Raw genomic sequence first — 25,090 nt, 5'->3', positions numbered from 1 at the left:
AAACACTAAGACTCAGCCTCGCAGGGAACACTCCACACACACCGGACAGCCTCTGCCCCTCCCGTCCGTCTGGCCCAACATCCCCCTATCTGGCCCTGCGCCCCTTTCCATTTCTCCCATTCATGACCTTCCCTCCGGACTGTCCTTCCCTCCCGGACAGTCCATCCTTCCGGACTGTCCTTCCCTCCAGACTATCCTTCCATCCCGGACAGTCCTTCCTTCTGGACTGTCCTTCCCTCCGGACTGTCCTTCCCTCCAGACTATCCTTCCCTCCAGACTGTCCTTCCATCCCGGACTGTCCTTCCCTCCAGACTGTCCTTCCCTCAGGACTGTCCTTCCCTCCAGACTATTCTTCCCTCCAGACTGTCCTTCCCTCAGGACAGTCCTTCCCTCAGGACTGTCCTTCCCTCCAGACTGTCCTTCCCTCCAGACTGTCCTTCCCCCAGGACTGTCCTTCCCTCAGGACTGTCCTTCCCTCCAGACTGTCCTTCCCTCCAGACTGTCCTTTCCTCAGGACTGTCCTTCCCTCCAGACTATCCTTCCCTCCAGACTGTCCTTCCCTTCCAGACAGCCCTTCCCTCAGACTGTCCTTCCCTCCAGACTGTCCTTCCCTCCAGACTGTCCTTCCCTCAGGACTGTCCTTCCCTCCAGTCTGTCCTTCCCTCAGGACTGTCCTTCCCTCCAGACTGTCCTTCCCTCCAGACTGTCCTTCCCTCAGGACTGTCCTTCCCTCCAGGCTGTCCTTCCCTCCAGACTATCCTTCCCTCAGGACTGTCCTTCCCTCCAGACTATCCTTCCCTCCAGACTGTCCTTCCCTCCAGACTGTCCTTCCCTCAGCACTGTCCTTCCCTCCAGACTGTCCTTCCCTCCGAACTGTCCTCCGGACTGTCTCCCCGACTGTCTCCCCGAACAGACGCCGGAAGCCTACCCGTGACAATAAGCAATTTCCATTTCAGTCCCTCCTGGACGGTCCTTCCGTCTGAACTGTTCTTCCATCCCTGACTGTGCTTCCCTCCCAGACTGTCCTTCCCTCCCAGACTGTCCTTCCCTCCCGGACTGTTCTTCCCACCGGACTGTCCTTCCCGCTCAGACTGTCCTTCCATCTGAACTGTCCTTCCCTCCCAGGCTCATAAACCCCTCCCGAACTGTCCTTCCCTCCGGCCTATCTTTCCCTCCCAGACTGACAAGCCCCTCCCAGACTGACAACCCCCTCCCAGACTGTCCTTCCCTCCCGGACTGTTCTTCCGTCCCGGAGTGTCCTTCCCGCTCAGTCTGTCCTTCCCGCTTGGACTGTCCTTCCCTTCAGGACTGTCCTTCCTGCTCGGACTGTCCTTCCTGCTCGGACTGTCCTTCCCTCCCAGACAGTCCTTCCCTCCCGGACTGTCCCTCCATCCCTGACTGTCCTTCCCTCCCGGACTGTCCTTCCCTCCTGGACTGTCCCTCCCTCCCGGACTGTGCCTCCCTCCGAGACTGTCCTTCTCTCCCGGACTGTCCTTCCCTCTTGGACTGTCCTTCTCTCCCGGACTGTCCTTCCCGCTTGGACTGTCCTTCCCTCTTGGACTGTCCTTCCCTCCCGGACTGTCCTTCCCTCTTGGACTGTCCTTCCCTCTTGGACTGTCCTTCCCTCCCGGACTGTCCTTCCCTCTTGGACTGTCCTTCCCTCTTGGACTGTCCTTCCCTCTTGGACTGTCCTTCCCTCCCGGACTGTCCCGCCGTCCCTGACTGTCCTTCCCTCCCGGACTGTCCTTCCCTCCTGGATTATCCCTCCCTCCCGGACTGTCCTTCCCTCTTGGACTGTCCTTCCCTCTTGGACTGTCCTTCCCTCCCGGACTGTCCCTCCGTCCCTGACTGTCCTTCCCTCCTAGATTGTCCCTCCCTCCCGGACTGTGCCTCCCTCCGAGACTGTCCTTCTCTCCTGGACTGTCCTTCTCTCCCAGACTGTCCTTCCCTCTTGGACTGTTCTTCTCTCCCGGACTGTCCTTCCCTCCTGGACTGTCCTTCCCTCTTGGACTGTCCTTCCCTCCCGGACAGTCCTTCCCTCTTGGACTGTCCTTCCCTCCTGGACTGTGCCTCCCTCCGAGACTGTCCTTCTCTCCTGGACTGTCCTTCTCTCCCGGACTGTCTTTCCCTCTTGGACTGTTCTTCTCTCCCGGACTGTCCTTCCCGCTTGGACTGTCCTTCCCTCCCGGACTGTCCTTCCCTCTTGGACTGTCCTTCCCTCTTGGACTGTCCTTCCCTCTTGGACTGTCCTTCTCTCCCGGACTGTCCTTCCCTCTTGGACTGTCCTTCCTTCTTGGACTGTCCTTCCCTCTTGGACTGTCCTTCTCTCCTGGACTGTCCTTCCCTCTTGGACTGTCCTTCCTTCTTGGACTGTCCTTCCCTCTTGGACTGTCCTTCCCTCTTGGACTGTCCTTCCCTCTTGGACTGTCCTTCCCTCCCGGACTGTCCTTCCCTCCTGGATTGTCCCTCCCTCCCGGACTGTGCCTCCCTCTGAGACTGTCCTTCTCTCATGGACTGTTCTTCTCTCCCGGACTAGAACATAGAACATAGAACAGTACAGCACAGAACAGGCCCTTCGGCCCTCGATGTTGTGCCGAACAATGATCACCCTACTTTAAACCCACGTAACCCGTATACCCGTAACCCAACAATCCCCCCATTAACCTTACACTACGGGCAATTTATCATGGCCAATCCACCTAACCCGCACATCTTTGGACTGTGGGAGGAAACCGGAGCACCCGGAGGAAACCCACGCACACACAGGGAGGATGTGCAGACTCCACACAGACAGTGACCCAGCCGGGAATCGAACCTGGGACCCTGGAGCTGTGAAGCATTGGTGCTAACCACCATGCTACCGTGAGGCCCCTGACTGTCCTTCCCGCTTGGACTGTCCTTCCCTCCCGGACTGTCCTTCCCTCTTGGACTGTCCTTCCCTCCCGGCCTGTCCTTCCCTCTTGGACTGTCCTTCCCTCTTGGACTGTCCTTCCCTCTTGGACTGTCCTTCCCTCTTGGACTGTCCTTCCCTCCTGGACTGTCCTTCCCTCTTGGACTGTCCTTCCCTCTTGGACTGTCCTTCCCTCCCGGACTGTCCTTCCCTCCTGGACTGTCCTTCTGTTGCTCGTTTTACTGGAGTGTGATTAACATGCCTCCGTTTAAAGGCCGTGTGCTTAACACTATTATGGCTCTGTATGTGTAATTATGCTCGGAGTCGCCAGGTGCCGTATTGAGACACCGTCACAAGTATATCAAGGTCAGGTTCAAAGTAATAAATCCGTACACCGATTAGTAAGTCCAAACGATTGGTGTTTATTATAACAAATATAATAAATACACATACATACGCTAAAGAGACTAACTTACTTCTAATACTAAACAACTAAATACTTATCTAGACAGGAACAGGCAAGGTCAGGGAGCAAGGCCTTCGTCCCGTTCTTGGTCTGTAACTTTCTGATTGGCAAAGTTGTCAAGGGATAGCAAGGTCTGGATCACGTAGCGATCGTTGTGTTGGCACTTACAGTTCGATGGCTGATGCTCAACGGCCGGTGATGAAACTGGAGTCAGGATGCGATGTAACAGATCTGGGCCGGAGTCTGGAAGCAACAGACCAAGTCATGTGCTTGACCTTCTCTTTATAGGTCCTAGAAGTCTGTGCCCCTTGGGGCGGGCTCTTTCACCTGCTAGGTATCGATCGGGTCTTTCCCAATCGATATCTTTCAAACTCCCCAATCCTAGGGTCGTTTATCAATGTTTGGGGTGGTCCCTACGGCTCTTTGTTTTGGTTGCTTTGGCGCCATTCTGTCTGGGCGTCTATGGAAAAGTATCCATTGATACTTAAATGTTTCTATTGTACCTGAGCCTGGGCTGGGATCACCTCATTAATATGCAGATCTGTTTCCCATTTGCACCTTTGGCTGAAACTCTGCAACTCTTTGGAAACTGGTTTCTGTACGTGCAAAATGCAAAACAGTCTTTTGCAAGCTGTGTGTCCTCACTATGACTGTTTTTCCCTGTGTTCCTTGCGGTTCTCCATTTTGTAGCCCAGTGTCCATCTCAGATGGCTACACTTCCCTCTTGGACTGTCCTTCCCTCCTGGACTGTCCTTCCCTCCTGGACTGTCCTTCCCTCTTGAACTGTCCTTCCCTCCCGGACTGGCCTTCTCCCCCGGACTGTCCATCCCTCCCTGACTGTCCATCTCTCCCGAACTGACCTTCTCTCCCGGACCGTCCTTCTCTCCCGGACTGTCCTTCCCTCCTGGACTGTCCTTCCCTCTTGGACTGTCCTTCCCTCCTGGACTGTCCTTCCCACTTGGCAAATTGGATATACCCTGGTTCTATTACACTTAGTTTGTGAGCAATTAAGGACACAATACATTAGGAAGGATGTATTGACCTTGGAGTGGGTGCAGCGAGAATGAGCTTCAGGGGTTAAATTAGGAGAGGTTACACAAACTAGCGCCATACCCCCAGTAATTTAGATAGTTAAGTGGTGATTGGATCACTGTTTTTTCAGATTTTTAAGAGTTACAGGTCAGGTCAATGGTGGGATGTGAGATGTGAGGACAGCCACATCCTTCAGGAATGTGATTCAGAAACATTTACAGACACAAAGATGTTTGAAGTTTGCAACTCTTTTCTGTAAAAGGCAATCGCTGCTACATTAATTCCTAATCTCAAATCCGAGATTGTTAAATATTGTTATTCAAAGGTATTACTGTATTGAGTTTAGGACAGTGGACACTATATAGAGCTACGCTGCAAATTAGCCATATTTGCTTACTAAATCATAAGTAGGGGGGTCTCTAAACCAAAGGCATGTTAAATAAAAGAGTAAAATAAAAACTAATTAATTGATTACTTTAATTTAGATAGTTTAAAAAGGAAGTAAATAAGGGGCCTAGTCATGGGAGGAGAGTTCGCTCCTCTGTTATGCTCCTCCTGTGCTCTGTGGTAGATCATAGAAGCTCCAGTTGTCCGTGGTGGCCACGTGTGCAGGAAGTGTGTCCAACTGCAGCTACTGACTAACCACATTTCAGAACTGGAGCTGAGGGTGGATTCACTGTGTAGCATCTGTGGTGCTGAGCAGGTCATGGATAGCACATTCAGTGAGGTTGTCACATCGCAGCTGAAGATTGAACAGGAAGAGAGGGCATGGGTGATCACCAAGAAGAGTAGAGGTAGGCAGATAGTGCAGCCCCCTTTCCAACAGATATACCAATTTGGATATTGTTGGGGTGGGGGGTGATTGTATCGAGGAAAAGTGTAGCAGCCAACTTAATGGCACCATGGGTGGATATGCTGCACAAGAAGGGAGGAGGAAGCACTGCATTACTAGTTAATGATATTGCAACAAAAAGGCTGTAACTATGCAGCAAGATTGGATAGCCCTTTATCTTCTAGGGTGAACTAGTACAAAGGTGTTTAATATCGTAGCATCAGAGAAGACGGCTAAACCTGTGGGGAATACAATACTAGGTGTGATTGATCTGGTCATCACCAATAAATTGAATAAAGTATTCAGGAATCGATTTCTTGCCCAGTGAGTGGTTAGAATATTGAACTTGTTGTCAAGTGGCATTACCCAGTCCAGCAGAATGATGTCAGTAAGAAGTCTTACAACACCAGGTTAAAGTCCAACAGGTTTGATTCAAACACGAGCTTTCAGAGCGCAGCTCCTTCCTCAGGTGAAGGATGGAACCACTGCTCCACCGTGAGATCCTATGCCTGTAACGTTACATGGAACCTCAGTTCAGGATGAACACACGGTAAGATTGAGTCATTGGGTTCCAAAGTAAACATTTATTGTAATTTGAAATATTTCTCTTAAAATTAAATCCTCATTCACCTGAGGAAGGAGCTGCGCTCCGAAAGCTTGTGTTTGAATCAAACCTGTTGGACTTTAACCTGGTGTTGTAAGACTTCTTACTGTGCTCACCCAGTCCAACGCCGGCATCTCCACATCACAGCAGAATGATGTGTTTTTTGCTGTAATCTCAGCAAGAGTTAAGATTTTGTTGTGAAATAAACATATTTATTTCCCAATATGTCATTTAGTCAACTATTGTGTACATGAACTCACCTTTCTGAGTGATTCAACTAAAAGTTGCAGATTTTCACAAAGAATTAAACCTCACTCTCTAATCAAGTTTATGAAGTTGTTCCAATTAGTACAGAGGCACCCCATAGAAAATATTAACTGCACTTGAGATAATGCAGGAATACCTTTATTGCGCTGCATATTTTTAAAAAAATTATATAACTTTAGAATGCCCATTTTCTTTCTCCAATTAAGGGGCAATTTAGCGCACCAATTCACCTAACCTACACATCTTTGGGCTGTGGGAGTGAGACTCACGCAGGCATGGGGAGAATGTGAAAACTGCACACAGACAGTGACCCGAAGCCGGGATGAACAAGGAACAAAGAACAAAGAAAAGTACAGCACAGGAACAGGCCTTTTGGCCTTCCAAGCCTGCGCCGACCATGCTGCCCGTCTAAACTAAAATTGTCTATACTTCCGGGGTCTGTATCCCTCTATTCCCATCCTATTCATGTATTTGTCAAGATGTCCCTTGAACGTCACTATCCTCCCTACTTCCACCACCTCCTCCGGCAGCGAGTTCCAGGCACCCACTACCCTCTGTGTAAAAAAAACTTGCCTAGTACATCTCCTCTAAACCTTGCCCCGGCATCTTAAACCTATGCCCCCTAGTAATTGACCCCTCCACCCTGGGAAAAAGTCTCTGACTATCCACTCTGTCTATGCCCCTCATAATCTTGCAGACCCGGGAGTCCAGCGCCGTTGGCAGCAGTGCTAACCACTGCTCCACCGTGAGATCCTACGCCTGTAACGTTACATGGAAGCTCAGTTCAGGATGAACACACGGTAAGATTGAGTCATTGGGTTCCAAAGTAAACATTTATTGTAATTTGAAATATTTCTCTTAAAATTAAACATGTAATCTATGGAGGGGGAACTTTAATTTGGAAAATATTTTTAACTAACAGTACAACAGATCAATACAAACGAGTTTTGAATCAGGTACAGCTGGATCTGGAGATAGTTGCTCTGAACGGGTTTGCCTGAATCTCGTGTTTGACCAGACAGGAGTAAAGCTCGTGTGAGTTCCACTCTGAGGCTGACAGTCAGATAGCTGCTCACACTGAACGTGTTGTCCGCCTGCTGCTGGATCCGACTGGTCTCAACCCCATTCCCTCTGACACTGCCGTCTACAGTCCATTCAATCTCCGCAGCTCCCGGGTTAAACCCGCTCACCAAACACACCAGGGTCGCTGTGTCCTTCGCTGCGATTTGATCCGATGACGGCGGAAGGACGGACACCGAGGGGCCTCGTGGATCTGAAGAGTAGAAACATATAGAAGCGTGAGGATTGCCGCATGTAAATGGTCGAAAGTCAGAGTATTGGATTTTTGCTCTTATAACAGTTGTGCAAGCGAATCAGAAATACCTCTCCATGGAGGTGACCTACCTCTCCATGGAGGCCGAACAAACACGTGGAGGACACGTGGAGTACTTCCCGAAAGTTAAAATATAGATTAAGAAAATAGCTGCAAGGAATTAATTGCATGTAAAGTATTATCTTTGCAGGAACACTACACACGTTCATAGCAATGCTTGTTTGGAAATGTACATCTCATTGTTCAATTCAAATAAGAATACTTCCAACAATGTCGAAAACAAACCGTGAAAGGTCGGTAAGCAATGTGAGATCAATGCTACCAGGGTTCCACTTTCCAGGACCGGTTAGCAATTTGAGGCACTGTAAAATAATAAATAATCATCTCTACAGATTCGATCAAGTATATTATCTAATTAACCCCTTAGTAGAATTCCTTTAGGGCACATAGGATCTGTTCTAATTTCATCAGCAGATCGACGAAGCAGTTTAGTCAATTTGATCAGTTTCGCTGCAGCATCCGCGAGCTTCCATAGTTAAGTCGGAAACTACTCTTTGATATTAAAACTCCTTTACTGAGAATTAAAGATATCGATTTTAACATGGTGCAGATGTCGGATGTTGTCGGACTCAATTAATCACACCAACAAAAGAAGATCATTCGATGGAAGAGATCAGGAGCCTCGGAATGGGTCTCATCTGGGTCATGTCGTACATTTATACATATTGGAAAATACAGGGAAGCAATTGCGCTTATATAAATGCAAGCTCTTCGGCTACCTCAATGTCTTAGTTTATTCAGTCCACATTTTTAATTTGTCATAGATTGATAGAAATCAAAGGAGGAAGTAATAACTGACAATGTTGGCGAAACTCCTTGGAGAACACATGTATTGGGATCCTGAAATTATTCGCACAACAATATGAATTTTGTTTAGTTAATTGCCGGTCTGGAATAGCTGTTTCTGTGATCATGTTTCTTTAAATAATATTCTTTGCATCAAGTTGCAAATATTTATCAGTATTTTATGGCCTGACTCTTATTATCCATAACCCGTTCTGCTTGAATCGTTCTACCTGCAGCTTTTCTGTTCTGGCTTGAAAATAGGACCGGAGTAAGATTTCATGCTCAGATTGTGGTGAACAGCATGTTCTGCAGTGCCAGCAGTGAGAGCAGTTTACAGGAAAAGGAAGTATCCCCTTGGTAAACTATTTGTTGAAATTATGATTTCCAGAAAACCAATAACAATAATAATTCGTGTCATGTTATAAATAACGTTTCCTAAAATACTAATTCTAAAATACAACCGACGTCAATGAATGAAGACAAATTGCCACCACCAGGAGCTCCAAAAGGGCGCTTGTTTTTTTTGTATCACTAACGATGTTATCCTGCAAGACATCCTCGAGCAACTGCCAAACAAGCATTGAAATAAAAACCAAATAGATTTATCATAACCAAAAGCACCAAAATGCTGGATGATACACTCCTTGAATGGTGCACTGAGATGAGTATCTCCCGTCCTGTTACTGTCACACTGTAAATATTATCTTCGCTCATGGCCAGTATTTGGGGAGGGTAAATTTCACAACCGCCGCCTTTCAGCCAAACTGCCAACGAGATGCAATTAACACCAACTACTGCTTTGGTTACTATAGCCCCATCAGCTTGCCAAAATGCAAAGAATAATTTGGGAGTCTAGAAGCTTTACCACGAACCTTACAACTTGATGTGTCCCCCTCGCATTCTAACTAAACTTACAAGAACTTTATAGAAGTGGCAGGGAAAAAATGCAATGACAGGGATTTGGCAAACTCGATAAGAAGGTAAATAAATTCTTGGAACCCGGAAGTTACATTGGACAAACCTTGCTCGCCCCTCATTCGATTTAAACCTTAAATGAATTGAGTTTGAATGGGATATAACGGCAGGATCGCGGGAAATCTGACCGAGCGATGTCTCTGTTTCAGTCCTCGAATTCTAGACGACGGGGTCATAAAATAGCGAAACCGCTCATTAAAAATGCGGACAGAACCTCTTCAGTTCTCTGATTGGTGTTTTCCTAACGCGTACATTACATTAGAGTAAACAGAATACAGAATAAACGCAACAATGTTCTATATGCAAGAAGGTGTAAAAACACTATTAGAAACATTATTATGAAAAATATATCGAATTTGAGGGCAAGGGAAAGGGTTAAGGATTATAGATTCTTGATCAGAGAACTAGCGCAAGTTTATAAATCGCTAGTATTTTCCATTTATCGGCAGGTGCTGCAGAAATCTCTCAGCGTTTCCAGAACTTTCTATTGTTATTTAATATTTCGAATGTCTACCTTATTTTATTTTTGGGATTTGAATTTCACGCTCTGTGTGGCATTTCCGTAACATCGCGGGTATTACATGGTATACACACTCGACAATCCAATTTAAAGCAGATGGCCATCTCTTCAACCCCAAAGGACCGAATTAAGGTTATCAGAGGTGATCCCACGGAAATTGCTTCACACCGATGTTTGTGCACTTGTGCCGCACTTTGACCATGGCCCTGGATCATATACTGTTATTCAAAAACATCTGAGGACCGTAGGCTGATCATCCGTCTACGAATGACAGCGGTACCCCACCAACCACCACTACCTCTGACGACACCCCATTTACGCTAATTGTCAGCGACACAGCCCTGAACTTTCAGATAACTTTACCTATTTCGGAAGCAAAATCTCCAGAGATATGTGCATTGACAGTGAGGTGGCGAGCCCTGCATTTACCCGCTTTCACCAAAAGGCTGGGTAGGAAACAGTTTATCGAACTTACGGCTAAACGTGTGTACAAAGCTGTAACGAAAATGAAAATGAAAATCGCTTTATTGTCACGAGTATGCTTCAATGAAGTTGCTGTGAAAAGCCCCTAGTCGCCACATTCCGGCGCCTGGCTGGGGAGGCTGGTACGGGAATCTAACCGTGCTGCTGGCCTGCTTTAAAAGCCAGCGATTTAGCCCAGTGAGCTAAACCAGCCCCTGCCCTGTCCTCCTATATGTCCATGAGGCATTGACTAGTTATTCCTGATGTACTAAAGAGCAGGCTCGAAGGGCTGAATCGCCTCCTTCTGCTCCTAATTCCTATGTAAAGAGTTGCGCAGGTTCCACATGAGATGTATTTGGAACATCACGGGCATCAAATCAGAGAACAAGTTGCTGAGGTTCTTCAAAACGCAGAAATGTCTGGAATTTACTGCATTCGCCTTAAGACCTCAGTTCAGACGGACTGGGCAAGTAGGCCGTATGATTGGTGAAATAAATCCCTGAGGTGCTCATGGCTTCACAGCTCAATGTTGGACACTGCCTGTGAGATAACCTGATCTTAAGGGTCAAGGACTCCTTCAAGTCCAACCTGAGGAAATGTGGCAAGTCCACCACAGATTGTGCGAAAAACGCTCCAGAAAGAGCTACCAGAGGAGCAATGACATCAAATAGTGGCCTTCTTTCTTCCATAAGGAAAGGATACAGGCGGTTCAGGAGAAAAGGAGAACTAGAAAGAACGGATGGTCCCAACAAAATGAGAGTCGCCCTGCCCGCAGTGTGGAAAGCCAGGCACACATGCGGTCGGGCTCCACAGATACTTTTGGAACGCACAACTGGCGCACACAAGAAACGACGATTTTCGATAATGAAGGAAACGCATCGATATCAACTATAATTACTGGTTAATCATGCTGCAGTGCATGGTTGCAACAAAAACGGTGGATTACTGGGAATTACAGGGCGGCGAATCTTGGACTGTACTGGACGCCCATTTGGGACTAATTGGCCATAATTGCAGCATCTTGCACTGCCAGGGCTACACGGTACTCGTCGAAGTAAATTGCTCGCCAGTTGCAGAAACGGCCCGATTTACGCCGCATTGATTCTTTTGGGGGGTTTTGCACTTTATAGTTTCAACATGTTCCAACGATATTGGGGCTACAGACAGTGGAGTTAGCCAATCCGAACCAGCAGTCTGGCACCTTACTCTTTGTGCCTGGCTGCTTCTGAAATACTGACTGACGCTCTTTGCTACTGCATTTTAAGTAAGCACATTTAGTTAAACTTACCAAAGCCTAGTCAATCTTCCAAACAGTATAGTTTTCAAGTTCAGTTTCCTCTAAATCATTCGGAGAAAATTTGGGAATAGAACAAAATGGGCATACTTGGACCAAAAAAGCTTTTGCGACTGATATTGAAATAAGAGACGTAACCGGATAATTGAGCATCGCATGATGTACATCGCAAATAATTTACTTACTGTCCAGATTCAGTTTGGTTCCTTTACCAAAGGTACGACCTGCATAACAGAAATAATCAGCGGTATCCCCAGTTTGTACTTTAGTGATGGTTAAACGCGTCTGGTTACTCGATGAGTCCACAGAACCCATGAATCGATCGGGGATATTGGAAGGTTTACCACTGGACTAACTCCAAACAAGCACAGGGGCACTGCCGGGTTTCTGCCAGTACCAGCTCGCGTAGTAGCTACTGATGTTGCCTCCGGACATGGTACAGGTGATCTTGACATTTTCCCCCGGGGGAGGTTGAGATGGATCCTAGCTGGGTCAGGACGATATCTGCGTTGGTACCTGGAAAATGAATACATTTTTTTGTTCACGCACACTCGTTACAGCTGCGACAACTGATTGCAACTCGGAACCACCCCAGCCAAGTAAGCTACAAGACGAAGCAAAATTGGAAGCTGCCTGTGACTAGCTCTGGACTTACTGCGGAGCAGAGCACCAGCACCGCGAGAACTCCAACACAGGCAGTCATTGTGGAAATCTTGCGGGAGATCAGAAATGCAATGGTTTCTGGCTGCCAGCTGCTCCAGTTCTTTGCAAACCTCACTTTAAGAAGTGTCGAGCATTGCATCATGAGTACTTATGCAAATTGGAACGCATGGCACCCGCCAGTTGGCCTTGTGATGACTGATATTTCAGCAACGCCTATTCCAGCCAAGTTTTCAATCTGGGAAGGCAAGAGATTCGAAGACTGAATTTGGACGTCCCAATAGGAGCAAAATAAACGTTGAGCTAAATCAGCGATTAGTTGTTAGGAGAATGAAACAGAAAATGTAGTAAATACTATTCTGGCGAAAGCTGATTAACCTGAAATGTTAACTCTGTTTCTCTCCCCACATATGTTGCCCGACCTGCTGGTCTGCAATGCAGTTTCTGCGTACATTTCAGATTTCCAGCACCCGTAGTATTTTGTTTTTGTATTATTAGGTGACGTTCATTAAATGCACCAATAGCCTGAAGATTATAAGGAGAGAAAAGAATGAGGAATGAGTTCTAAATTTCCAAGATCAATACAAAAAATGAGCTGGAGTGGGGGCTATCGAATAGTTGTTGTTTTTTACAAAATGGGAATTGTTAGTCGCAAGAAAGGGTTGTGTTCAGGGTTTAGGAGCAAAAAGTAGGACAATTGTGTGGAGCATTTGGCCTATCCTATTAATACGAAACTCTTCTCTAAGGACCGAGAGGAAGAGGTTAGGAACAGGCCATTCCGCTCCTCCAACCAACTACCCAATTAAAATGAAACATAATTGATCTGTGTATCTCAATTCACTGTCGTTAGGTGGATATTGAGTCTCAGTGAAAGCAGTGACTGCAGATTTCTTGTTCTATTCGGCGGCGGAGTAAGAGTTAGGTACCCGAATTGCTTCTTCATACTGAAAATGGCAGAACATTTCGCTGGGATTGTAGAAAATGTGGAATGTTGACCAACATACCAACAAGATTGTTGTGCATTTTGAGGCTTCATAGAGAAGATTTATTCTAAATCTAATGAATAAATTGGCTCCGCGGCATGGACATCAACACGGCCAAGAGAAATATCAGGATTCTTCCTCGGTAACACCACTCAGTTAAAGCTAAGGCAACTTGCATGGTGCTTATTGGATCTCAGCGTCCTCCATGAAAATTGCTTGAAAAGTATTGCAAGGAATATCATTACAGATTTTGCATTTATATTATGTGCTTCTTGAGTAGTAACGTACACCGTGCCGAGATGAAATCTCCCTTCCTTTCCCTTCGGGGTCGGTATATCAAGGTGATAGGACCAGTGCAACCTAAGGGCCTGCAACATGCTTTGTCTTGTGCTATTTTTAAACGTTTTTTTCCAGAGCAACTTAGGCATTTCTACATGTAGCGTTTGTTCCACCAAATGTAAAAGGCGTTGATAGAGTAAACGCCATGAATAATGACATGAGGAAATAACAACCACAGGTGGCTCTGCAGCCACTGCTTTTCAAATCTTTGGATGCAGACTATCTGGTCTCAGGGACTTGTCAACCTTGTTTAAATCCCCTCTTTCTTTTGCTCCTGATGTTCTTTATCGGGATGCTTTAGTCACATTCTATCACGAAGACTGATGAGAAATATTTGTTCATTGCCTCTGCCCTTTCTGAGTTTGCCATCATTAACTCCCCCTCTCACCCTATCAAAAGTCAAAGTTTACTTTAGCTACTCACTTCCTTTTTATATTACTGCAGAAACACTTACTGTCTATTCTTATATATTTTGACAGTTTAGTCCCATGATCTACTTTGACAGGACTGCACGGTGGCACAGTGGTTAGCACTGCTGTCTCACAGCGCCAGGGGCCCGGGTTCGATTCTGACGTCGGTGACTGTGTGGAGTTTGTATTTTCTCCCAGTGGGTTTCCTCCGGGTGCTCTGGTTTCCGCCCACAGTCCAAAGATGTGCAAGTTTGGTGAATTGAACATGCTAATATTGGCCAAAACGTTTAGGATGGGATAGGAGTGTGGGGATTGGATTTAGGTCGGGTGGATTAGCGGAGCAAGGGCCGGTGCAGACTCGATGGGCCGAATAGCCTCCATCTGCATTTTAGGGATTCTATGACTTACTTTAGTTATCTTGGTTTCTAAAGAAAATTCCTAATCTTCGCTACATTGTCTATCTTTTCTGTCAATTTGATAAATCCTTACCGTCCTTACATATGTTAATCACTGACTCCACGATGGAATAAATCTTCGTTAAGAGTTATAAAAGTTTCCTTTTGACTGCTTATGTGCTATTTTACCATTTAAATCTAATTTGCCATTCCATCTTAACTAACTCTGTCTTCATAGCATTGTAGCCTCCTGCGTTTAAATTCAAGGCACCGGCTTCAGTCATGTTTCTAATCTGATACTAAATGTGAATTTCCACCACGTTAGGATTTCTCTTTCAAACAGGGTTCTTTATTCTATGATCACGAACTAATTAATCTGGTTTCTTTATATCCTAACAGATCTAAAACAGCCTTTGTACATTCCACAATACGTGGTCTAAGGAATTGTACTGACACATTCCATGAATTCGGCCTGATGGTTACCTATGTCAATTTGATTTGCTCAATCTATATGTAGATTAAAGTCACCCATGATTATTGTGGTTTATTGAATAGGTCTTCATTGTAGTAGGATCGGTACTGGACTAAGGCAGAAGGCTACGAAATAATCGAAAACGTCACATATGTCGCGTGACTTGGTTCTTAAAGAGACATTGCACACAACTGCACTAACCCACATATATATATATATATATAACATCCCTCCCCCTTTATCTCTAAGGTCCAACACAACTAATATTTTAACATAGTCATTTGGATGCATATGCAAGTGCAGGCATGAAATTATTACATGTAATAACACAGTCAATAGATAGATGATCAGGTGGGCATCTATTTCTGTTTGGTTGCCTGCATACTTTCGGGGCTAGTCGTAACAGTTTCTTCAGGTGCCATATCTTCTGTAAATAAGTGAGAAGTTAGTGATGCAGTCAGATGGAATAGACTTGTTGGTAGTCTAGCGCTGGCGCACTAACACGTGTTGTCAATAAGTGATCCACATGACCTCTTCACAAGATCTTGTATGTTGCTTTCACCATGTAGGATATTGTACCAGCGTGAGCCAATACCATCGCAGGGATCCACTTCTCACTCGTGGTGTTCTCTTTGTTGTAACAAGTGTTTCCTTGAGTTACTTTCTCGTCTCAAGATCAGTCACTGTTGGTTTTGCTCTACAATGTCAGATGTCTCCTTTCGCCAAAGGTAGTCCTCAGCTTCTTTTTCTTTTTTTTTTCATTAAAAAAACAAACCAAAGCAGAAGCAAAATCATACATTATAAATAACCACCACCACTCCCACCCCCCGTTCCCCACTCTTTCCCACATCTCCCGTCCTGCCTTCCTCATTTTAACCCCTTTACCCCCACCTTCCCGCCTCTCTCCTTTTACAGCCACCTCAATCCTCCTTAAATAACTCAATGGACAGCTTCCACCTCCGAGCAAACCCATCAACCGACAGACTCAGGACGGACCTGACCTTCTCCAGCCTCAGGAATTCTGCCAGGTCACTCAATTTCGGCGGCTCCGTCGATGTAAGATCTGTCTCCAAGCTATCAGTGAGGCAAGGGTCAAAATGTTGGCCCTTCTCGCCCTCGACTCCCGGATCTTCCAACACCCAGAATATCTCTACCTCTGGACTCAGGGCCACCTTTACCTGCAACACTTCAAACATAACGTCCGCAAACCCCCATGAGAACCCTTTTAGCTTTGGACATGCACAGGGGCAGCACGGTAGCATGGTGGTTAACATAAATGCTTCACAGCTCCAGGGTCCCAGGTTTGATTCCCGGCTGGGTCACTGTCTGTGCAGAGTCTGCACGTCCTCCCCGTGTGCGCGTGGGTTTCCTCCGGGTGCTCCGGTTTCCTCCCACAGTCCAAAGATGTGCGGGTTAGGTGGATTGGCCATGCTAAATTGCCTGTAGTGTCCTAAAAAGTAAGGTTAAGGGGGGGGGGGGGTTGTTGGGTTACGGGTATAGGGTGGGTTTGAGTAGGGTGATCATTGCTCGGCACAACATTGAGGGCCGAAGGGCCTGTTCTGTGCTGTACTGTTCTATGTGGATGTGATTCGCGGGCCTCCCCACGCACTGCCCACAACTATTCGCAAACCCCTCAAAAAAACCTACTCATCCATATTTGACTTGTGAAGTACTTTAAATCGGATAAGGCTCAGCCTCCTGCACAAGGAGAAATGCATTCACTCTCCGCAGGACCTCATCCCACATCCGAACTTCCATTTCCAAACCCAGCTCTTCCTCCCACCTCCGCTTTATATCCTCCACTGGGGGTTCCTCCCAGTCCATCAGTTCCCTGTAGACCTCAGATACCTTCCCCTCCATTATCTCCACCTTTGACAGCACCTTGTCTTGCAACCCAAATGCTGGAACCCAGGAAATCACGGTAACTCTCTCTTCACAAAATACCTGAAGTCTTTCCCCTGGGCAGCCCATATTCTTCCCCCAGGTCTTTCAATTTCGTGAAACTGCCCCCTACAAACAGGTCACCAAATCACTCAATCCCTGCCTGCCGCTATCCCTGAAACATTGCATTCAGGCCCCCCAGTGCAAACCTATGATTATCACAGATCGATGCCCACAGCGAGGCACCCTCCAGTCTCAACTGCGCCCATCAACACTGCCACCTTCATCTCCAGCCCCTCTGGAGCAATCATTATCACATTAAGCAGCCTCCTCACATTTGCTGACAACTGTCTCCCTTTCACAAACCCCGTTTGGTCCTTGCTTATCGCCCCCATGACGCAGTCCTCAATTTGCCAAGCTAACACCTTCACCAGAACTCGGCATCCACATTCAATAGCAATATCAGACGGTATGATCCACAATGTTCTGGAACCTGGTCCTTTTTAAATATTAAAAAGATGGATGCCTGTGATAAGAACATAAGAACATAAGAACTAGGAGCAGGAGTAGGCCATCTGGCCCCTCGAGCCTGCTCTGCCATTCAATGAGATCATGGCTGATCTTTTGTGGATTCAGCTCCACCGACCCGAACACCATAACCCTTAATCCCTTTATTCTTCAAGAAACTATCTATCTTTACCTTAAAAACATTTAATGAAGGAGCCTTAACTGCTTCACTGGGCAGGGAATTCCATAGATTCACAACCCTTTGGGTGAAGAAGTTCCTCCTAAACTCAGTCCTAAATCTACTTCCCCTTATTTTGAGGCTATGCCCCCTAGTTCTGCTTTCACCCGCCAGTGGAAACAACCTGCCCGCATCTATCCTATCTATTCCCTTCATAATTTTTAATGTTTCTATAAGATCCCCCCTCATCCTTCTAAATTCCAATGAGTACAGTCCCGGTCTACTCAACCACTCCTCGTAATCCAACCCCTTCAGCTCTTGGATTAACCTAGTGAATCTCCTCTGCACACCTTCCAGTGCCAGTACGTCCTTTCTCAAGTAAGGAGACCAAAACTGAACACAATACTCCAGGTGTGGCCTCACTAACACCTTAGACAATTGCAGCATAACCTCCCTTGTCTTAAACTCCATCCCTCTGGCAATGAAGGACAAAATTCCATTTGCCTTCTCAATCACCTGTTGCACCTGTAAACTAACTTTCTGTACTCATGCACTAGCACACCCAGGTCTCTCTGCACAGCATCATGCTTTAATATTTTATCATTTAAATAATAATCCCGTTTGCTGTTATTCCTACCAAAATGGATAACCTCACATTTGTTAACATTGTATTCCATCTGCCAGACCCTAGCCCATTCACTTAACCTATCCAAATCCCTCCGCAGACTTCCAGTATCCTCTGCACTTTTCGCTTTACCACTCATCTGAGTGTCATCTGCAAACTTGGACACATTGCCCGTAGTCCCCAATTCCAAATCATCTATGTAAATTCTGAACAATTGTCGGCCCAACACTGATGCTTGAGGGACATCACTAGCTATTGCTTGCCAACACCCATTGATCCCCATTCTTTGCTTTCTATTAATTAATCAATCCTCTATCCATGCTACTACTTTACCCTTAATGCCATGCATCTTTATCTTATGCAGCAACATTTTGTGTGGCACCTTGTCAAAGGCTTTCTGGAAATCGAGATATACCACATCCATTGGCTCTCCGTTATCTACTGCACTGGTAATGTCCTCAAAAAAATTCACTAAATTAGTTAGGCACAACCTGCCCTTTATGAACCCATGCTGCGTCTGCCCAATGGGCAATTTCTATCCAGATGCCTCGCTATTTCTTCCTTGATGTTAGATTCCAGCATCTTCCCTACTACCGAAGTTAAGCTCACTGGCCTATAATTACCCGCTCTCTGCCTACCTCATTTTTTAAACAGTGGTGTCACGTTTGCTAATTTCCAATCCACCGGGACCACCCCAGACTCTAGTGAATATTGGTAAATTATCACTAGTGCATTTGCAATTTCCCTAGTCATCTCTTTCAGCACTCTGGGATGCATTCCATCAGGGCCAGGAGACTTGTCTACCTTTAGCCCCATCAGCTTGCCCATCACTACCTCCTTAGTGATAACAATCCTCTCAAGGTCCTCACCTGTCATAGCCTCATTTCTATCAGTCACTGGCATGTCATTTGTGTCTTCCACTGTGAAGACTGACCCAAAAAACCTGTTCAGTTCCTCAGCTATTTCCTCATCTCCCATTATTAAAACTCCCTTCTCATCCTCTAAAGGACCTTTTTTTCTTCTCGTTTTAAAAAAATAATTTTAATTCAAATTTTCACATTTTCACAAAAAAAGAAAACAGTAACAGGAAATTCAAAGAACTAAATAAACAAACCCCTCCCCATATATACAAAAGAGAAACAGTAAATAAACACCCATCGTTAGCGAAGATTCAACCCAAAACAAAAACAAAGAGAAAGAGACCCCCCCTCCCCGGTTGCTGCTTCTGCTGACCTTTTGACTCTACCATTCTGCCAGGAGATCTAGGAATGGTTGCCATCTCCTGAAAAACCCCTGCACTGACCCCCTGAGGGCAAATTTCACCTTCTCCAATTTAATAAACCCCGCCATATTGTTGACCCAGGCCTCCACGCTTGGGGGTTCCGCATCCTACCACTGAAGAAGAATAATTCGCCGGGCTACTAGGGATGCAAAGGCCAGAACACCGGCCTCTTTTGCCTCCTGCACTCCCGGCTCCACTGCAACCCCAAATATTGTGTGTCTGCAGCCTGGATTGACCCTGGATCCTACCACCCTCGATATCATCCTTGCTACACCCTTCCAAAATTCCCCCAGCGCTGGGCATGCCCAGAACATGAGGACATGGTTTGCTGGGCCCCCAGATCACCTAATACACCTGTCCCCACTCCCAAAGAACCGGCTCATCCTTGTCCCGGTCATATGAGCCCTATGCAGCACCTTAAACTGTATGAGGCTAAGCCTCGCACAAGAAGAGGAGGAGTTCACCCTTTCCAGGGCATCCGCCCACGTCCCCTCCTCAATCTCCTCACCCAGCTCCTCCTCCCATTTACCTTTCAGTTCCTCCACCGAGGCCTCGTCTACCTCCTGAATCACCTGGTAGGCTCCCGAGATCCTCCCCTCGCCAACCCACACCCCCGAGAGCACTCTGTCATGAACCCCATGCGGCGGCAGCAGAGGAAACCCCGCCACCTGCTGCCTGACAAACGCCCTTACCTGCATGTACCTAAAGGTGTTCCCCGCGGGGAGCCCTAACTTCCCTTCCAGCTCACCCAGGCTGGCGAACTTCCCATCTATGCACAGGTCCCCCAGCCTCCTGACACCTGCCCTGTGCCAACTCAGGAACCCGCTATCAATTCTCCCCGGAACAATCCGGTGGTTCCCCCATATCGGGGACCCCATCGAGGCCCCCACCTCCCCCCTGTGCCGCCTCCATTGCCCCCAAATCTTGAGGGTAGCTGCCACCACCGGGCTCGTGGTATACCTCGTTGGAGGGAGCGGCAGCGGCGTCATTACCAGTGCTTGCAGGCTCATGCCCACACAGGATGCCATCTCCATCCTTTTCCATGCTGCCCCCTCCCCATCCATTACCCACTTATGCACCATCACTGTGATGGCAGCCCAATAATACCCACAGAGATTGGGCAGTGCCAGCCCCCCCATCCCTGCCCCACTCCGGAAACACCCTTCTCACCCTCGGGGTCCCGTGCACCCACACAAATCCCGTAATGCTCCTGTTAACCCGCCTGAAAAAGGCCTTCTGGATAAGGATGGGGAGGCACTGGAACAGGAACAGAAACCTGGGGAGCACCGTCATCTTGACTGACTGCACCCTACCCGCCAGAGACAGCGGCAACATGTCCCACCTCTTAAACTCCTCCTCCATTTGCTCCACCAGCCTTGTGAGGTTAAGCTTATGCAAGGCCTCCCAGCTCCTGGCCACCTGTACCCCCAAGTACCTGAAGCTCCTCTCCGCCCTTTTCAGCGGGAGCCTCCCAATCCCCCCATCCTGGTCCCCCAGGTGGGTCACAAATAGCTCGCTTTTCCCAAAGTTAAGCTTATACCCTGAGAAATCCCCAAATTCCCGAAGAATCCCCATCACCACCGGCATTCCCTCCACCGGGATCCGCCACATACAACAAAACGTCATCTGCATAGAGCGACACTTGGTGCTCCTCCTCACCCTGGACCAGCCCCCTCCAATCGCCCGACTCCCTCAGCACCATAGCCAGGGGTTCAATTGCCAGCGCAAAAAGTAGGGGGGACAGCCCTGCCTCATCCCTCGATACAATTGAAAATACTCCGACCTCCTCTTATTCGTGGCTACACACGCCATCGGGGCCCCATACAACAGCCTCACCCAACTGACAAACCCCTCCCCAAACCCGAACCTTTCCAGCACCTCCCACAAGTACCGCCACTCGACCCTGTCAAAGGCCTTCTCCACATCTAGCGCCACCACTATCTCCGCCTCCCCTTCCACCCCTGGCATCATTATAACATTCAAGAGTCTCCGTATATTAGTGTTCAGCTGCCTCCCCTGCACAAACCCCGTTTGATCCTCGTGAATAACCTGTGGCACACAGTCCTCAATCCTCGTGGCTAAGATCTTTGCCAACAACTTGACGTCCACATTCAAGAGTGAGATCGGCCTGTATGACCCACACTGCAGGGGATCCTTGACTCACTTAAGAATCAAGGAGATCAGTGCCCGAGACATCGTCGGGGGCAAAGCCCCCCCCTCCCTTGCCTCGTTAAAGTTCCTAACCAACAGGGGGCCCACCAGGTCTGCATACGTCTTGTAAAATTCAATCGGGAACCCATCCGGCCCCGGCGCCTTCCCCGACTGCATGTTCCCTATCCCTTTGACCAGCTCCTCAAGCTCAATTGGCGCCCCCAGACACTCCACCCATCCCTCCTCCACCCTCGGAAATCTCAGCCGGTCTAAAAAGCGCCCCATCACACCCTTCTCCGCCAGAGGTTCGGACCAATATAGTCTGTCATAAAAGTCCCTGAAGACCCCATTAATGTCTACCCCCCTCCGCACCACATTTCCCCCCTGATACTTCACACCACCAATCTTCCTGGCAGCAGCCCGCTTATGGAGCTGGTGTGCCAGCATCCTACTCGCCTTCTCCCCATACTCGTACACCGCACCCTGAGCCTTTCTCCATTAAGCCTCCACCTTCCTGGTGGTCAACAAGTCGAACTCAGCCCAAAGGCTGCGCCGCTCCCTCAGCAATTCCCCCTCCGTGGCCTCCGCGTACCTCCTGTCCACCCTCACCATCTCCCCCACCAATCTCTCCCTTTCTCTTTGCTCCCCTTTCTCCCTGTGGGCCCGAATGGAGATCAACTCTCCATGAACCATCGCCTTCAGTGCCTCTCAGACCGTCCCCACTCGGACCTGCCCATTATCGTTGGCCTCTAGATACCTCTCGACACATCCTCGAACCCGCCCCCTAACCGCCTCGTCCACCAACAGCCCCACCTCCAAGCGCCACAACGGGCACTGGTCCCTCACCTCCCCCAGCTTGAGGTTCACCTAATGCGGGGCATGGTCCAAAATGGCTATCGCCGAGTACTCAGCGTCTACTACCCTCGCAATCAGCGCCCTACTTAAAATGAAAAAGTAAATCCGGGAATAGGCCTTATGCACATGGGAGAAGTATGAAAATTCCCTGGCCCTCGGCCTCGCAAACCTCCATGGATCCACCCCTCCCATCTGGTCCATAAACCCCCTCAGCACCTTAGCCGCCGCAGGCCTCCTACCCGCCCTGGACCTGGATCGATCCAGTGGTGGATCCAGCACCGTGTTGAAATCCCCCCCCGTTATCAGGCCCCCCCCGCCTCCAAATCTGGAATCTGGCCCAACATGCGCTGCATGAAACCTGCATCATTCCAATTCGGGGCGTATACATTGACCAGCACCACCCGCTCCCCTTGTAGCTTGCCGCTCACCATCACATACCTCCCACCGCTGTCTGCCACCACACACGATGCCTCAAACGACACCCTCTTCCCCACCAGGATCGCCACCCCCTGGTTTTTTGCATCCAGCACCGAATGAAACACTTGGCCCACCCACCCCTTCCTCAACCTAACCTGATCCGCCACCTTCAGGTGCGTCTCCTGAAGCATGGCCACATCCGCCTTCAGCCCCTTCAGGTGCGCGAACACGCGGGACTGTTTAACCGGCCCATTCAGTGCCCTCACATTCCAGGTGATCAGCCGGATCAGTGGGCCACCTGCCCCCCTCCCCCATCGACTGGCCATCACCCTTCTGTAATCCTCCACGTGCCCGCGCCCCCCCGCTCAGCCCGTTCCCCACAGCGACAGACCCCCATCCCAACCCGCTCTATACGCTCCAGCTCCTTCTTGGCTATTCCAGCAGCAACCCAGTATTCCCCCTTCTTCCCCCCCCCCAAACCTCCCCACCCCACCTCACCCCTCCAAGCTAGGGCCCACCCTAGCTGCGTAACTCCAGTCATTGTACTTCCGTAAGTCAGTCGACTCCTGCTGACCCCGGCTGCTCCCGCCACCCCAATTACCCTCCCCAGTGACACATACCCATTCACCCAATGCCGACCCTGCCCCCTGCGTCTCCAGCGTGGGAGAAAAGCCCGCGCGCCCATTCCAAGCCCCCCCCCCCGACCCAAAGCACCGGAAGACAGGCACATGACCCAACAGGGCCGCGAATCCCACCCAAACCCGCAACCAGCGAAATAATGAAAATCCCAACATGATATAATAAAACACCCAAGTAAACAGATAACATTCACAAAAAGCAGACAAGAAAAAACAGAACAGCAAAAAAACATCGTCCAATAGAACCAAAAAGAAAAAAGCGAAAGGATATCAAGGAGGACAAAGCCTCCGGGCTGTGTACAATGTTCCCCAGCCCTCAGTCTTCAGTTCAAGTCCAGCTTCTCTGCCTGGACAAAAGTCCAGGCCTCCTCCGGGTAGCCAAAGTAAAGTTGGCGGTCTTTGTAGGTGACCCACAGGCGTGCTGGCTGCAACAGGCCAAACTTGACCCCCTTCTTGTGGAGCACTGCCTTCGCCCGGTTAAACCCAGCTCTTCTCTTCGCCAACTCGCAACTCTTCGCACTCCAGTCCTGGTAGATCCTGATCTCTGTGTTCTCCCACTTGCTACTCCTCTCCCTCTTCGCCCAACGAAGCACACACTCACGGTCGTCCAAGCGGTGAAAGCGGACCAGCACCGCCCTGGGTGGCTCATTTGGCCTGGGCTTCCGCAGCATCACCCGATGGGCACCCTCCAGCTCCAGGGGTCCCCGGAATGACCTCGCGCACATCAGCGAGTACGGCATCAGGATCACGTAAACCCCCAAATCCAAACCTTCCAGCCCCTCAGGGAGGCCCACAATCCGCAGATTCTTCCAGCAGGAGCGATTCTCCATCTCCTCCATCCTTGCCAACCATTTCTTGTAAAGCGCCTCCTGCAACTCCACCTTCACCGCCATGCCCACGAGTTTGTCCTCGTCCTCCGAAGCCTTCTGCTGCAGCTCACGAATCTCCACAGAGTATCTCCACTGAGCCGTCTGAGTCGCCCCGAGCCCGTCCAGCGATGCCCTCAACGGCTCCAGGATCTCAGCCTTTAGTTCCTGGAAGGAGCGCAGCAGCAGCTCCTGCTGCTCCCTTGCCCACTGCTGCCATGCTGCCGGTTCCCCGTCCGCCGCCATCTTGTTCTTTCTGCCTCGCACCTTCTTCTGCTGCAAAGTTGATTTTCTGGTCGCTCCACTTCTAGTCCAGCCCATCCACCGGCCGCCAAGCACAGAGGCTGCGTTCCCACCCAGGGAAAAGTAAAAATAGTACCGTTGCAGGACCTTAAAAGAGCCCAAAAGTCCAAAAATAGCGGAAGCCACTGAATGTGCGGCTTAGCACTGCATCGCCGCAACTGGAAGTCCACCAATATTTACCTTATGCACTCTTTTTTGTTTTATATATTTGTAGAAACTTTTACTGTCTGTTTTTATATTCCGACCAAGTTTACTCTCATAATCTATCTTACTCTTCTTTATAACTTTTTTTAGTAGCTTTCTGTTGCCCCCTAAAGATTTCCCAGTCCTCTCGTCTCCCACCAATCTTTGCCACTTCGTATGCTTTTTCCTTCAATTTGATACTCTCCCTTATTTCCTTAGTTATCCACGGTCGATTTTCCCTCTTTCTACCGTCCTTCCTTTTTGTTGGTATAAAACTTTGCTGAGCACTGTAAAAAATCACTTGGAAGGTTCTCCACTGTTCCTCAACTGTCCACCATAAAGTCTTGCTCCCAGTCTATCTTAGCTAGTTCTTCTCTCATTTGATTGTAATTTCCTTTCTTTAAGCACAAAACACTAGTATTTG

General features: G+C 48.4%; 1 pseudogene; it reads right to left on the bottom strand.

The window, feature by feature from the left end:
- Window positions 1-6,908: 6,908 nt before the first annotated feature.
- On the bottom strand, window positions 6,909-12,224 carry LOC119977405 (annotated as a pseudogene).
- Window positions 12,225-25,090: the final 12,866 nt, after the last annotated feature.

The sequence above is a fragment of the Scyliorhinus canicula genome, chromosome 1, assembly GCF_902713615.1.
Source record: "Scyliorhinus canicula chromosome 1, sScyCan1.1, whole genome shotgun sequence".
Classification (NCBI taxonomy): Eukaryota; Metazoa; Chordata; class Chondrichthyes; order Carcharhiniformes; family Scyliorhinidae; genus Scyliorhinus; species Scyliorhinus canicula.
Note: the sequence above shows the minus strand (reverse complement) of the source record. Positions and strands in the feature narration are given on the sequence as shown.